The sequence below is a fragment of the Tyto alba genome, unplaced genomic scaffold (genome assembly GCF_018691265.1).
Source record: "Tyto alba isolate M040663 unplaced genomic scaffold, T.alba_DEE_v4.0 Super-Scaffold_16, whole genome shotgun sequence".
NCBI classification, from domain to species: Eukaryota; Metazoa; Chordata; class Aves; order Strigiformes; family Tytonidae; genus Tyto; species Tyto alba.
In genome coordinates this window covers 17621580-17639253 of record NW_024881278.1, presented here as the reverse complement: position 1 = coordinate 17639253, position 17674 = coordinate 17621580, and the positions used below count along the sequence as shown (strand labels likewise).

The 17674-nt window shown below is 39.5% G+C and overlaps 1 protein-coding gene across 7 annotated transcripts in view; it reads right to left on the bottom strand.

The window, feature by feature from the left end:
- ESRRG (estrogen related receptor gamma) overlaps positions 1-17674 on the bottom strand; it is a 406413-nt gene that overhangs the window by 335816 nt on the left and 52923 nt on the right. Inside the window, exon 2 of one of the 7 annotated variants that reach the window (XM_042789775.1) lies at positions 16193-16238. The exons of the other annotated variants lie outside the window; for them this stretch is intronic. The gene's annotated coding sequence lies outside the window, so the exon portion shown is untranslated. The remainder of the gene's footprint in view (positions 1-16192; positions 16239-17674) is intronic. 7 annotated transcript variants of the gene reach the window in all.

The following is a 17674-nucleotide window of genomic DNA, read 5'->3' as shown; positions in this document are numbered from 1 at the left end:
AACTACCCCTGAGTACTAAGCCATCCACCATCTTGAAGTTTATCATTAAAAAAGTCCAATATTTAAGTAAGCATACCCCTCTTGCTTTCCCTTAAAGAAACTTGCCTTACATTTCTAATCCTCTCTCTGGTCTTTGCCTTGGTACAGAGACCGATATCGTAGAAGGCAACTGAATGTATTTCACTGGGATATGTAGGCCATATCCTTCATTATTACAGAAACAAAAACATGCTTGTTTTGATCTAGCTGTATATTTAAAGAATTACCAGCAGAACATAAAACAAATCAGAGAGGTCTATTTAAGGTCCAGGTGTTACGGCTATTTTTACCAAAGCTGCCATGGATTTCAATGGAAGCACTGCACACTGAATGGAGAAAAGAAACCACTCTCAGACCAGCCATAACCCAGGTTTGTATACAAAGAAAGAGATGATCACCCTATGGAAGGCATATGCAAGCGGAATTGCGTATGTTAAATTAAATACAGCTGCACTTTGGCAGAATTTGGACAATGACTCACTTATATTTAATTATGTAAAAATTTCAAACAGGGCAAACTCCACTGTAGTGACTCACATTAGTGCTACCACATGATCTTCTGATAACTACATCAGTATATAACTCATGTCTCTGCTGCACAGAGTTTTTACAGAAAGAATGACATATTACCTGACTAGCATTAAAAGGACTCCATGTTCCCAGCAATGACTAGTATATTAAGTAATGCTTCAGAAAGTAGCACATAGTACACCAAGTTTTTTTTTTTTTCCTTGACACAAAACTACATATCCTCTAATGACAATAATTCACTGTCATTCAAAAATCAATTTTCTGTTTGTGTTTTATTTCTTTAAATTTATAGAGTTGTGGGGAAAGATTCCAGAAGTAGAAACTTACATCATTTCATTTTCCCAAGAATTATGGTGCTGCAGACCTCCTTAGGCTTCCAATCCAAGACGCTTCCACTCTGACCTTATGTGAGTGGCAAACACACCCTCGATACCTTCAAGCACAAAACCTTCTGCCTAGGACTGGCAGTAAAGGTACCAGGTAGTTTCTCATGTTTTACTTCACAGACATTCTTGGACGTTTCCCTGCTACCTCCTGCACTTTTCAACACAGGGTTCGTTTGCCTGGTTTCGGTGTGGACTTTCAGAATGAACTGATTATGTGTCTTATGTCAGGCTAACAGGACTGATGACCTTGAAATGTCCACTGTGAAAAGCTATCCTGCATTATTTGCCTCAGATCTTAAAAGGTAGCAAAACACGGTATTACTTACTTCAATGTTGTTACGAAAAGGGGGGGGATGTTTATTGCTGATCCATATCGGGTCCTTTTTCTGAGCTCTGAGAGTTGCTGTGTTTGTGTCCTGGAGTACCACTGCTTTACACTCCCATTAAACATTTGAAAAAGGGATGTCCACTACAAGGCTTTCTAAACACTGTTTTCAGGCTTACTGAAAATGCCGACAGGACCCTTGAGTAGCAGAAGGATATACAAAAGCCATTTTCACTACAAAAGGAATGTATTCATGTGACAAATACAGCCTTTGTTAATGCCAGACGCTGACTATAGGTGTGAATGAAGAGTATGATGAATGGGATGGTGAGGAGAAAGAAATCTTAATTGTGCAATTAGTTATGTTATGTTTGTGCAATGCTTTGCATAACAATTATAGGCCACTGGTAGACTAGTGATCCAGAATGACAGCCTTCCAAAGGAGTTCAAAAACAGCTAGGGAAACCACTGTACCTTTTGAGCAACTACTTTAGGTGGCTAATGAAAAACGTAAATGATCTCAAGCGGCCTTTGTATGGCTTAAGTGTGATGTACAAGTGCACTGTGCTTTCACCAGCTGAGAGTGGTAAGAAGGAGCGAGTGCAGAGGGTGCCCCGAGGGAATGCCTGAGCCAGTGCAGTGCTAAAAGGTATGGGAGTAAAGTCTGGCCTCTGAGCGACAGAGATGGTAAGAAATGATTGAAGGTGTTGGGACCAGTGTGTGTAATGGACTGGATCAAAAATCAGTGAGCAAGAAAAGAGGATCCATAGTATGTTTCTTCTCCTTCCTAGCATCTACCAAAGCAAAAAAAAAAAAAAAAAAAAAAAAAAAAAAAAAAAAAAAAAAAAAGAGCAGCACCCTGATTATTCTACAACTTGTCATTTTACCTTTCACTTATTTTCTTTTTCAAAGCACAATTTCTTTTTTTTTTTTTTTTCCTAAGGGTTCACTTAAAAGGTAGATTTAAAATTGGAATCCACATTAAAGTTCACTGTTATAACTGTTCCTGGGGGTAGAGGTAAACTGCCCAGAATGTGATGACAACATGGGTGTTAAGTGATGATCTGCTCATGATTGACACATCCAAGTACACAAGAGTTCACTTCGTCCTCAATATCACCCCAGGGATCCACACCAGTCATAGCTGGTGCAAAGGTATAAGACATACTGCCCTGTTGGCTCCATGATTATTCAATTCATGGGTTAGTGCTGCTAATGTGCCTCTAACATGCCCTCACATGCCACTCAAAGGTGTTAAACTGGCACACACCATAGTTGTCCTGGTCCTCCTCCCAGAGAAGAGCTTAGGTCCTTTGGAATGTGCTATCCACCAAGACAAAACTTGCCACTGACATTTCTGACATTTGAATAGTAAGCTAATGAACATGAAGCCGGGGGGGCGGAAGAGTGGAGAGACAAGGTAAGATCTTCATCTAAACCCTTATCTACACAGGAGACCTTTAGGTCAGACTCTCCATTGCCTTTCAAACATGACACTAGAACACACTGGGAATTCTCTTTTTAAATAGTCCGCTCATCCCTCACTCCAATAAATAGTAAGCGTATAGTGCTGCTAAAGTCAAGCTGTTTACCAAAGGCATTTACTTCTGCACAGAAACTCAGCCCCTGTGGTGCAGAAGAGCACAGCAGTATGCTGTAATGCAGCTCTCTGCCAAGGGGATGAAGAAGGCATCAGAACCAAGGAACAGGGCAGAGGCCATTTTTGCTACACCCCAGCAAAAGCGCCCACCTAGTTCATTGGCTTTAATGTTTTGACTGCAATTGGGAACAATTTTTTAAAGGCGATTTTATACCGTTGTGAGAAGAAAAATGGTATCTCATGTGACTTTGTGCTGGATGATGTTTGTAAAGAGGCCTTAAGTCACAGCTGGACTCCTACAAATTATTTACTAATGCAGACTGATATTGAATATACAATTTGAAGCAGAACTACAGAAAGCAGGATTGTATGTTCACAGAACTAAGCTTCGCATTCAGTCACATCTCTTTCAACTGACTGCAAGCATCCCTACAGTAAATATCCAAGGCTCAAACACCCCTTGGAAATTCATTAGCAAACACAGCAAACAGCAGTCCTGAAAATAACATCTTTCCATTCAGTGCAATGAGACATACCTCACTATATTGTATGTTCAAAGAGTGAAGGGCAATCCTCTTGTAAACCTAGCTTCTCATGAACCTGAATCCAATCACACATTCCCTTTATAACAGCCATCTCTTGGTGCTGCTGCTCTACAAAATCTGCATTGTATCCCCACCACCTTAAAGGTCAGCTGTGATATTTCAATAAATAGAGAAACAGTGGTTTCCTTAAACCACTTGTATTCCTCTTGCTGCAGTCATTTTGGCTCTTTTCTATTGGTCTTGCTTAGCTCACTTTCATATGAATGTCAGATTTTGCATTTTGCTGTGTGCTGTCATCTAGACTCCCGCTGTAAAACAGTTTGTTTTTCCCCCAGTTGGTGCACCAGATTAGCATCCCCCCTCCCTCCGCTCCAGAACAGAATGTAATTAAAGATCATGGGAAAATAACACACACACACTAGTCATAAAGTTAGAGAATTTCAGGTTTGGTTCTGCTTTCCAATTTTACATGCTCCACTTCACTTCTGTATATAAAGAGAAATATAAATGGTTTTGGTCACTGGATATCTATTAACTCCTTGTGCATCAGATCACGTGAGGCAGAGATGACAGCAAGATCCACAGCAGTTTATGAGAAAAGGTCCATGCCTTGCAGAATCACACCCAGTTCACCAAAATTTAAGCCTTTTGTCCAATTGGTTCTCTCTCCACTTACTGCACAATGGTTATGAAACATAAACCAGAACTGTCACTGTGTTCATAGTATACAGAAAAATGTTTCATGGTCTGGGTGAAATTTTTCATCTGAGAAGCCTGCCAGGATGATCACTTCAATAGCCTCGATAGCAGTGGCACAGCTGGTTTAAAGCAGAGGTTGTTCTGTACATCCCCACTTCAGCAGTGGCAACTCCACCTCAGGTTTTCTGATGGTAGGATGGAAACTGTCTTTGACTGTGGGGCCAAATGTCAACAGAAATGAACTGTGTCTTAATAAAAAAAAAAAAAAAAATGCTCACATTGCTTCTACAGCAGGGATAAAAATATCATCAAAGTGCCATTCCTCATCACAAGAGTAAGCAAGAGGCAACTGTTGATTTTCAGTGTCTCCTGAGATGTTCTAGAAAGGAAAAAAAACACCAGGTCATCTTCTACCTTGAAGGCAGATGGCAGTGCGGAGGCAACTCAGGATCTACATCCAAGGTCTACCATGGCTAAATCATATTCCAGTTTACCTCCTTTTTTAAAAGGAAAGAGAAGGTAACAGATGTCACTGAGAAATAAGATGTTCATGCCACATTGTGTGACACACAGTATCACACAGACAGAATTTATGACTCGCTCAACCCATACAACATTGTCTGTGGTGGATTTTTAGGAAATAAACCCAGATACTGTGATGCTTTCTTAACTACAAAATTCCTCCCTCTCCCTCAGATAGGGAAGAAAGTAAATGCTCACCTTTACTGATGTTCTACTGTAATTACTTTTTATTGCAATTCTCCTCCATTAGTTAGAGGATCATAATGGAATAAATAGAAAAATGAGCTCAAGCCTGAGTATTCTGCACTGCAATCTAAATTAAACTAGTATTACAAATTTGTTTACATATCTCAGTTGAGCTATGCAGTTTCAAAAGTTACTTGCTGAACGTAAACATGTCTCCTGATGCTACATTACCCAATACATGCAGTAAAATATATTCTAACATAATACAATAAAACTGAAAAACCAATAAATGTTCCTATTTATTGAGAAATTGGACAAAAAATAGCTTATTGTCAGTTTTTAAAGACTGAAAATCAATAGATGATGAAAGGTTGTATTTTTTGTTACCATTAGACTGTTGACTCTAGCAATAAGTGAGATATGGATTACAACTGGAGGAGTAAAGAACTTGTGAGATATACAATTTGGAGCTTCTTGGCTTTTTTAGAAACTTAATTCCCAGTATTTGTGCAGCAGCAACCATCTTGGCACTACTGTTAATGCACCCCAAGAGCATAGCTCCTCCATTTTGTTGACAAAGCCAGCTTTAAGGATCTTCCTGTCTTTAAGAGCATTTCTAAATTGAAGGGGCTCTTAATCAGACTTGCATCTGCTAAGGATCATGAGTAAAGGAGATCCAGCTTTCACATCTATTTGCATCCTGCCAGTCAAAAAAAATAAAGAAATAAAAATCCTCAAACAACATAATGAAACCCCAGCTACTGCAGTCCCATCTCTCATTGCCTGGATTGAATCCACCCAGCTGAGCTGCAGAGTGGGTTCCCCAGGTCTGGCCCAATTGCCCTGCTCAGTCCTCACTTAACAACAAACACAGTCCAACACTGGACAGAAACTGAGCCTGATGTCCTTCCTCACATGTGTCAGGTTTTCAACATCTGGGCCCTGGGTGCAGAGGTCCCATTCAAGTCTGATGTCTACATGTGGATGAGTTTTACCCTGAAGATATGGGTGGAGAGAGGTCTGAAAACATAATTTTAAGCACCTGTTTTCCCAGTACAATTTATGCATGGGAGTCAGTTTAAAACCTGAATTTCTATATTCATTAAACAAGAAGCGCACAACCATGCAGAGGCTGGGAAGGCATTCTTGTCTCACAGTGCAAACATGTTAAAACGGAATACTACAAAAATATGCAGTGATAAAAAACACTGAGCTAAACATAAACACTGCATTCAGAGTCCTTAAATAGTGATCTATGCCAACATTTTTCCAAGTGAACCAGTAGGTATGACCATTACATATAAACCCAAATATAGATGTTCTACCCGGACTATATTTCTAAACTCTGGAAGAGAGTTTGAAAGGATGCCAATTACAATAGGGAGTTAGGGCTGCTTTTAGGATTTATATTCAATTTGTACATTTCATAATCATACAGCAGCTCAGATCTTGCTAGATGGGGGTAACACAGTAAAAGCCTATACTGCCTTCAGATACACCAGTGTGCTTCCCTGTAAAAGTGGACAGTGACCACTGGGCCTGGATGTGACAGAGAAGTAGTAAAGCCAGCCAAACTGCTTATGTAGTATCTGATTTTACAAGTGCAGAGGTGCGCAGTTAGAAATCTGCAGAAAAAAAAAGAAATGTCCCAAGACCTTAAATGAACTGACAGTGTGCAGAAATGGCCATCCTACTTCTGGCCCCAGTCTTGCACTTCCATACCATAAAACTTCTGCTTCGAACTGAGGACAGCACAAAGATCATTAATTTTCATATCATAGTTTCCTTCTGTTTTCCCAGGTAGAAAGCTAGCTATTTTTAAAAAGGGGGCTGTTACCACATATGCATAATCACATACCAAAAAAAGATTCATGTTGTTCCTGTAAGCTGTTACTTAAGTATACCATGGAAAATAACTTTGATGAAATAATTTGCCCAGAGCACTGCTTGTCTGGAAGATTTCTATAACTTAACTGCAGTTCTGTAAATAATTTGGTGATAGACAGGCCATCAGCATAATTTGGTGCTAGACCCATGCAACGTTAAGGAAATGGCCAGCAGGCCAAAAATTAAATCTCAACTGGGTCCTAGTATGTACAACGCACATTAAAAAACAGTCTAAATCTATTCTTTTTGATAAACTGCTTGTTCAGTTTAAAGGAAGAGATTGAATTTTGCTTTGGGGATTAACACAAAGAAATGTCATGCTTTCTCTCGGTGAGGAAAAGATCACCCACATATGGTTAATCTGCAGACCTCCATGAAGATGTATTTTTGCACAATAACATCCCAAACTACTGCCAAAGCACAATTATATAGCATAGCATTTTGTACTGTTGCTGAACTACCAGTAACTTTCATCAAAGTCTCTCAGTTCTCCTGTGTTGTTACCCTGCAAAATAGCCAAAGCTACAAAGCTATTGCCCTGAGTTTTAGTCAAGCCTTAACTGAGACTGCAAGATAAGAGGTACAAAATTGTATGCATGGTACATTGCACCTTTAATCATCTACCTACCTGAAATACTCAAGCAAGTAGTTAGACATCTAAATGTTCCAACTACAGGCTTAAAATAAATTAGTTTTGTAGTACATGACTGTGTCCACATTATTTGAAAACTGATGTTCACATCCCCTCTCGATCTAAGTATCACTTCAGCCACAGGTAGATCATAAACTCAAAGTCAGTAGTAGAGCCAAGACCAGGCCTAAGTTATAGTATGTCAGCTGAAAAAGGGGGACAACCAACAACTGCAGGATGCTTCCCATTCATGCTTCATGTCTGGACGAACATTTTCCATCAGAAACACCCACAAACAGCACTGCCTTCCTGCATCATCAGATTGTAAATCGAGGTATGTTCTGGAAGTCTCCTATGATTTTTACCAAATAAGAAGGAAATGACAGGGAAAATAATATACAAAACAAGGCAACAAAGCCATCCTTCTCAGCTCTACTGAAAAAAAGGCCTCAAGAAACAGACACATTTATACTTCTTTTTCAAATGAAAAACAGAGAAGGAGGTGAAGTAGATAGGTTAAAAGCCAGCAAAAAGTAGTATAAAAAAAGCCCACCAGGTATTGTTGCAAGAACCTCTAGATAAGCATCTTAAATCAGGGTAAATTACACACCTCATGCTGGTGACTCGGTCATGGGAAATTATGAAGCTACGTGATGTCTCATTTGTTGTGCTGAAAACAAATGTAAATAAATTACTGAGAGAATCTCATTTACATTTAGAAATTCATCCCGATGCATGACATGACTGTTGATGTTTTTTTAAATGACACTTCCAGAAGAAGTGCCACTATTAAAAACAGATCATAGCCACCTTAGTGAGAGCCTGTGCATGTGTGCATGCACGTGTCTGTGCGCATATGTGCATAAGCGTGTAAAGGCAGATGTTCTATAGAGATCTTTCGGATCATTGGGAAAAAGACTTTCTTTTATTATTTCAGAACCAAAATGGTGGTGTCAAAAGACAAAACCATCAATCTGTATTCATCTGTGTATTTTTCCCTCTCCGGAGCAGGGAACAGAAAGACAACGGTATGGATTGGCTGCTGCCAGTACAACAGAAAGTGCAAATACTAAAATCGTAGGAACAGAAAATAGAGTGGCACGTCTCTCCATCATCGAGTGTAATAAAACTTCCCCTTAAATACACACACAAAAAGCCTTTCGCTAAGCTTTTATCTCCCCCCTCCAAGTTTCACATTTTAAGCTGTCACTGAAACAATTGAGAAGGATATCCAGGAAGCCATAAGATGGAGAGCAAGTTGAACCGTGGTGAGCTAAGCAGCATACATTCAGGCAAATATCCAAATGCTTTAGGAGCTGTCATTCTCCATCCCGCGTGGGAAGGCTGCAAAGAGACGGACTTATTCGTATCATGATTGCTCTTATTATTACAGCAGTGAAAACACTGCATACTAATGGATGTGTTTTCAGAAAGACAACTGTTAGACGGTTTTTTAGGCTCTGCCTGGCTGTCTGGGCTTCAGTATCTAATACCTCCTATGCCTTTCTTTGCTTCCCAAACAGAACTCTAAAAAAAAGTTTGTAACATGAGGGTGAAATAAAACATATTTCCAATTGGGGACATGACAGTGTTTTACAACCCCACATACGGCAGCATATTTACATAAGCCTGCATAGGTCAGAGAGTTTATTTGTTAAGGGACAAATAAGCAGGCCATGAAATAATTATTTTTCATTGTGCCCTGCCAAACCTATCCAGCCAAAGGCTAAATTGAGCTGCTATTGTGATTATTTGAACTGTGGAGCCAAAAGTCTTCACTGCAAAGCATCCCAGCTGTCCTAAATTTTATTCTGATGGCTAGTTTTCACGCTAGCTTGAAACTTGCCAAAAATACTCCACAAAACAGGCAGGCGGAAGGCTTGCTTTATCCAGACCTACATCAATTACTGATTTAGAGCTGTTCTGAGAACTTGATTATTAACAAATCACTTCCTGAAATTGTTATGACAAGATTCACATATGCAAATGGCAAGCTGCTCATATGTACACAGCTAGCAAAAGAAATTAATACAAAGGTTCCCAGATTTATTTATGGTTATTTCCTATTGTGCTTTGCTGCAAATTAGCCACTAAAATATTAAAAGGAAGGGGAGCGATCCAGCTGCAGCACCACAGCTTTGACATACAGCGACATGGGAACACCCAGGCCATAACTGCTCAACATGCTTCTGCCTTTGCCCACCTCCCTGCGGAAGAGGATCTACCCGAGCCTTCTGGCATCAGAGGAAGCCAAACCATCACGGTAGTTCCCAAACTGCAAATTTGGCCAGCACACCAAGGAGCAGGTAGGATTGCCCTGAGAACAGCTCAGATCACAGGCTTGGGAGGCTATTTCACACTTTAAACAAGGTTGACGGCAGAGAAGGGGGAACAAATATGGCTTTTTTAAACCTCATGCTTCAAAGCTTAAATTAATCCCTAATAATGAAAGATTAGGATGAGAACGTGTAAAGAGAAGATTATCCTGTGTCTGCTCATTGTGAGGCTCTTACAACTTTCCTTGAAGCACCTGGGTTGGTCATTGCTAGCGAAAGAACAGGAAGCTAGAAGGATCTGAGGAGCGATTCATTTCATACTTACTACATTTCTGTTTAAATAACTAAGACACAAATGAAAGACAATAAGGCTAATTGTTTTGAAAGCAGCAGACTTACAAATAAATGAAATGCCCATCATTTAGTATCAGGTACATCATTTGGTGCTGCATCCCCAATGAGACAAGTGCACCTCGCTGGAGCTGCCCTTCGTCTCCTCCAGACCTCCAACTATTTTTTATGCCGTTTGTAATTTCACTGTAATATCCTCAGGGCAGCAACCACTCACATTTACACATGAATTAGAACAACACCTCGCACAATGGCATACCAGTCCTGATTGGACCCAGATTGCTCCTGGGAATGCTACTATAAAAAGAGCTCATAAATGTATAGAGTACAGCACGGTAACACACACACACATACCTTTTATCACAGTTAACATCACTGGAGTGTTAACTCTTTGTTTTCCCAATAAAACTGCAGATGGTTTCATTTATTTCTAAGCTCCAAGATGGCTGCAGGATGTGTAGCTAAGATCCAGCACACCTTCACCAGCACATTCTGTGAAGTCAGGCGTTTACTATGGATGTCTATATTGACTATTTAATAAAATGACAGACATGTTACAGAGTCTCATTATAGATGCAGAGGCATAAGATTGAATCTTGCTTAGGATTTGGACAGAAGCTATGCGATCCAACTACGAGCTGGGGACATTCGGGCTGAGGAACCAAAGGAATCCACATCAGTGTCAGCCACATCTTCCTTGTGCACCCATTACAGAACTCCTGTGTCTTAACCTCATTAGCCCAAATCCCCTTGTGATTTCCTACCTTCCTTGGGAAAGGCTTTTGACCTTTGAGCTAATATTTTAATGTATCCTGGAATTTTAAATTTTGCATATAATAAACTAGTTATTTTCTGGTACTTCAGATATAAACAATTCCAATAAAAAATCTTAATTTTGGTATTCAGTCATTTTATTTTTAACTGAAAATAAAATAAATAGAAAGACTTTAAATTTTTTATTAACATATTTCCATTTTTCCTAGCAATTTTGGCACATCGATTATTTTGTAGGACATTTTTCCTGAAGGACTATGAATAGCCGATGTGGTTCACAAAGAGCAAAAGGAAAAAGAAGGGAGTGGGTACAGGCAAGGTGGCAAATCAATCAATTACTTGAGTATATGCATCAATTCAGGCACCCAAGCTTCCTTTAAGGTCAAGTTCCATGTTGTAGTCACTCATTCCAATATTTCATATCTAGAAAAAAATGGAAGAACTAGCCAAAATGTAAAATATAAAAAAAAAATCTTAATTAGAAGAGAATGGACACTTTTCCAGGCCTGTATTCTGTGTTTGCATGGCACCAGAAGTCCATCTCAAAAATCTACCATGCAGAATACAGCTGCTGGTAACTGTATTAACCTTTCTCAAAATAAAATAATAAAATGCATGAATTTTTGTTGACTACCAGTTGATGTACCTCTTATTTATTAGACTAAAATCTCTACACAATCAAATTCTGTGGAAAATCCAAGATCATAATTTATTTTTCTCTGGCTCCTGATGGCTTGGTAGCATTATGGGGCGTTCACGAGCTTTTCTATATAAACTTACCCTCAATGCAAGTTTTGTCCATGACATAAACGTGGAGAGTTTCTGTCTTACAGAAACATGACCTTCCTCGTTGGACATTCTCAGTCTGAGCACTTCAGCTTCTCTATGAGCTTTCCCACAATATGTGACTTCTTTCTTGTTTCTTTTGCTCTAACAAAACCAAACTCTACCCAGTGCCACACTTTCACTCCAGAGGAAAGATCGTTCAGAAATTGCCTTTTTACTTCTACAAAAACATTAAGAAACCGTGGTCTCTATAGAATAGGGTATTGACAACCCTGCACACACTCCGTCATAGTCAGATATGTGACAAACTCCAATGCAATCTTATTAGGGAATAATACAAATGACAGAGCTTAAAGAACACAGTTAGCTCCTAATTAAACAGCCCATAAATCTGTTCAGAACTTACAGAATTTATCACCAGAACAGGATCCTCAAGACCTTTCATTTTAACAGACCTGTTGTCCACTGAACCAACAACTCTGTTGCTTACAGACAAGATATTTCACCAACTTAAGTACTATTAAAAGATGATTATGCACTGAGCTTTCCTGAAATTGTATAACATTTGCATGGTATAACACATACTCTTACTTGTTCACTGCAGTCTGATTCAAAGTGCTATAAATATGTTTGCCCTTTCTGCTAAGCCCGCCTAAGGGATTAGCAACCCCCCAAAAGTTCAGTTGAATATTAACTGCATTAACTTTGCAGACTGTAACATACTGTTACACTCAAACAGCCTACGGTGCAGTATGGATGACTTGCTTCTTGCTTAATAAAAAATGTTTTCATGCAAAGCCCTACTGCTAGAAAAAAAGATTTTGCTGTCAAAGGGAGTGACCTCTTCCATTTAACTTCATAAAGAAAACAAATAAAAGGGAGATCTTTACAGGGATGTCCAGAGAAACACTTATTTTGTCTGTCAAACCAGATGGACTTCCCTTGGCAACACAGCACCAGCTCCACTCTACATTAGAAATTAAGTCAGTTCACCATGAAAAACCTTGTGAAATACATTAGCAAAGTGTCATCTACTGTAGTAGTGTGAAGTTAAAAACTAGAAAAGAAGTATGACTGTTTACTTATTTTGTTAATTAAGTTGTGCTTTGCATGCCAACTCCCATAAAAACCACATGTGCTGAAAGACTTCCCAGCACAAAGTTATATAGCAGTGAAGACAAACAAAAGGAACAGGAAATATTTAAAAGATGGAAGAGGGAGAGTTGATAGGAGTGTAAAAGGGAGCTGACTTGATAGGTAATGCCAGAAGTCAAGGAAGAGCAGGTTCTTAAACGTCCTAAGTAAAAAGCTCCCAGGTAGAGGCAGAGGGTAACTGGCAGTATCTGATCAAGAGATTAAGAAAGGGAAGGAGAAGGAGGTAAACAAGAATGGCTGGGACAAGTTTCTGAAGGTTACAAGTTATAAAGTAGGACCAGCAGAGTTGCTTGAAGTATCCAATGGATTGTTAAAGTACTTATAAAGATTAAAAAAAAACCTCCTTCATTATAATTGCTGTAATACAAAAATGTAGAACACGTCTATTATCTGCTGAAAATAGAAACTGTAAAATACATTTTCTTTGCTTTTAAAAAATAACTGAAACAAACCTTCTCTATGTTGCTGTTGGAACACGTATCAACTCTCAAAAAGACCTCGATACTGAATGCTGCAGTGAAACCTTTCTTATTAGTCTTCAAGGACCATGTATGTATCAGTTTGTAAAAACACACTCTCCCATACAAAGAGTCTTAGGCGTAATCAGAAACTAAATCAAAACTATAAGAATTAGAAACCATATTTCTCCATAATACTGTATACTTACTTGCTTCTGCCATTCACCACCACCTTTATGTTGTCTAGAATAGGAGACCAACAATAGGTGTTGGTAATTACACAAGAACTTAAACTCCAGAGCCTCAGACCACAGCATTAAACTGGAATTAAAGCTTTAGAGGAAGAGAGAAATGTTTCACTCCCCGCAGTCGTCTCCCTCCCTTACACACACACACTGCACACCTGCTACCCACCGGCCAGATGGGACTGAATTCTCCTGAATCAGATCTTGGATTTTTAAGCTCAGCTTGAGTCCAATTGGATTTCAAGACATCAAAATATATTATCGTTTCACATTTTAAAAATTACATCAGTGCTCAGGAACTCCTAACTTCAGTGTCTGCACAATTAGATAGGTATTAAAAGGGGATTATTGCCCCAAATCTACCAATACAAATAAATAAAATGCAGCTTTGCAACAACATTTAATTATATATACTCATTTAATGCATTAAAAACAGAAACAAGCTGATTTTATATCATCAGCATGTTAAACGAGATTGGGGATTTAGTTAATCCACAGTGACCGGCAGTGTTTTTTTAAAAGTCCGTAAAGGCAATTTAGCAGCCCAAACTCACTTTAATGTAGGAACTGGCCCTTAATGCACAGGTATCATAAAATATTAACACGTTAAGAAAAAACTGGGAAGCAGCATATTCCTAGAGAATTTGCTAAGCTTGCATAATGTAACATTTATTATCAATAAAGTTTCTTCAGTTAAGAGACCTCTACCCGGCTCTCCAGAAGGAGGTCTCCTTCTCTCTCTCCTCCAGCAGCACAACTCCACCGAGTCCCTGTTTCCTGCACTTCAGTGGGCTGCTCGCAGCTGGTACAGTTGCATTTTTTAATCGTGACCGGCCTCCAAACAAGTCTTCCTCCACCTTTTCCATCAGTCCTGAAACCAATTTGAGACTTGCAGGGGGTTAAAAAGTTGTTGGACAGCAGCAAGACGTTCTCCGCAGAGACCACGGGCATCTGGAAGCTGCTGCCGGTGGTGTTCCGCCAGAGCTGCGTCTGGCAAGCACCAAGGAGCAGAAATGCGAGTCCTCCTTGCTTGGCCAGCCTTGGACTGACCTTTAGTCATAATGGGGAACAGGAGTTTTGTTAGTGAACACAGAGTTCTGGTCTACACATTTTTTAAATTGATTATTTTATTGATGTAAAGTGCCCAGGTGCCCTCATGACAGTCACTAATATAGATTTTGAAAATAAAATTAATTAAGGGCCAGTCTGGACCACCTTTACTGTCATCATGTAGTACCCTTTTCTACAAGTAACAATGCCATCAACCAGTGAGCACAAGTATAGTGTTTGTGGAGTATTTCATTACATCTCAAAACACTTGACTATGGAGGTCAAGATCACTGTCACCTACCTATGCGCGCGCACGTAAACACACACACACTCGCTCACTCTTCTCTCCTACCTTCCAAAAGGGGAACAAAAGCACGGAAAACTTAACCACCCAAAGTCCGTGGCCGGAGGGCCAGCTGTGCCTCACGGGGCTCCGTGTTCCCCGACCGCGGAGGGAGCACGGCACGGCGCGAGCCCGAGTGGGAGCGGAGCAGCCTGGCACACAGGCTAATCTGAATTACACTCATCCAGCCCTCGAAATGGTTCCTCATTAGCTGCGGGTTAATGGAGTCCCAATGAGTAGTGTTATTTTCATCCCCTGCCTACTGAACACAAAATTCATTTGCAAATATCCTGTAAAATACTGCAAAGCAAGCCAAAGAGATATGACAACATAAGAGGCATACTATTTATGGAATGCACTTACCGTCATTTAGAAAAGGAAGCTGACATGAGCAACAGCCTAAATTTAGCAACACATTTAGTTTTTATTCACTAGTCACAATGACAACATTTTAGAAGGCTACTGCACACCTTGTGCGCCGAAAGGTTCCACTGAAATCAAGACAGACATTGTTCTGAAAGGAATTTGGGATCAGCTCCTTAATGAATACAACACTGAGTTAAATTAAGGCAATCACCATCTTGACTTTCTATTCTAAGTAGATATAAAATTACATTGATTGCAGGAAATGGTGGCATTCAAACAATATTGCAATGGCCAAAGCCTGAAAGCTAAATTCATTGTCGAGCTAAACTAGGCTTTCAAAGGGCACCATTTGATTTGAGGGAAAAAAGCATCTACAAACCACATATTTTCAATTAATAGTTTAAAAGGCACAGAGTAAGAAAGAAAAAACACTGGTCAATATGCCACATTCCTCTCAAATAAGCAGAGTCTCTGCAAGTAGATGTAGATACTCTGTGTGTGTGTATACATATACATATATATTTACATACACACACATACACGAGTGGGTGCACACACGTGTTTTGAGTTTTTAAGGCAGGCTGTTTTACAAAGGCCAAATTTGAGATCCAGAAAGACACAATGTATTTCAGAACAGCCTAAGAATGCTCTTTTACCCATGCTATCTTTAATTCAAAAGTAATTTCAAATCAACAGAGCACAAAGTTAAACCCAGTTCTCTTGAAAACTCAGAGAAAGAATTAATTCGAACCCTTACCTTTGGCACCTTAAAGACTTTTGGCCATGACTTACCTGTATAAATAGAAAGAACTAATTTACTACAGAAATGCCCATGGGCAAACGTGTTCTGGCTAATGAAGTGTTCAGCTTTTGCATGATTAACCAGCTGGTGGGGGTGGTGTAAAAATCACAGGGCATAAAATAATAAGAAAAATTGATTAGCAGCTCCCTTTTAAAGCACTCTATGAAAAATTTCCTTATTTTTGCTCAGCAGTTTGGAAAGGAACTGTACAGAAAGATAGACTCAAATGACTTACCAAGGAGCCAGGCAGAGACTGCACCAGGCACTCACTCCTCCAAGACCTGCATCGCAGAGAAGTTCAAGTGAAAAGCGAGATACCGACCAGCACCATGGCTGGATTACTTACACAACAAGTCCTGCCACTAGTCATAAAGGTAATTTTCTACTATATTGCAAAAGACATTATATAAAGTTAAAAACTATGACTATTCTTTGAGTCAGTTTAGTTTCTTCCCCAGTGCTCTACACTTGAGCACCTTAGCTGGCTACAGCTACTCCTGTGAGCCAATTTAAGAACTGCCCTCTGTATAAGCCAAGGGATTTATACAGTATTTAGAAATAATGCACACATTTAGGTGATGCTACATAAAGAAGGTGGGTTTTGCACTCATTAGGGACAAAAATCCCCTTGCCCTTCCCATCCTGTACAAGGGGTTTCTTACAAGCTCACATGCTCTGCCCTCAAAATAGGACTTAATTAGCATACAAATACTTGGCAGACATGTCACGAAATTAAATTTATCATTAACTTTCCCCTAAACCAATGCAGGTTATCCTGAAGCAATTTCACTTCATAGCCATTTGCTCTAGGTCCCTTCAGCTGGTGTAAAACTGGCATGTAACACTTTCTTTAAGAAGGAAAACCACATATTTTTAGGGCACGGGATTACTTCAGAAATATCAGACAGCTGCTCCTATAAAGCATATGCACGAGTAATAAGAAACTGCAAAAATCTAAGCTACAGATAATTTGCAGTAGGCCATAGTAATAGTCACAGTCCTCTTTATCTTCATTACTTCTATCAATAACACGTTTTACACCTATTTATGGACTTTTAAAACCTGATTTATAGCTATGTACCATGGGAGAAGCAGGCAAAGGATCTAGATCTCAGGGGTTTGCAATGTGTTCCAGCCTTGGGGATGCAGCCATAACTTCAATGTCGGGACTTCATGGGTTGGGAACCTATGTTAACTCCCTTTGGCAATATACAAGTAGTCACCTTGCATCCATGTTTGATTTCTAACAGCAAGCAGATATTTCCTCCCAGAGCTTCCTCTCTCATGGTATATGATGGTATACGATATACCTTCATATGCCCAGCTACCTGGGTATAAATTCAGTTCTTAAATCATGCTGGCATACCATGCATGCTGTGGCTCAAACTATTCAATCATACCATGGGATTCTTTGCAAGAAGTAACAATTTTACTTTAGGAGTTATTGTGAGAAGAACCAAAGCAGAATTCTGCAGCCCTTTTTCCTTCTTTCCATGAGTACTCCATTTATCTTAATTACCACTTTCTGAGGAAGATAATATCCCTTTAAATGCACCAACAGACAGATTTTTCCATGCTGCTTCCCTATAGGAGCCAGGCAGATTATCCTGAGAATCTATTGCTTCACTCATATACCGTACAGTCCACTTCACAGCAAAGAACTGGTCAGGCTTATGCAAGTTAGATTAACTCTACAAATATTCCATAGAGATCTTCT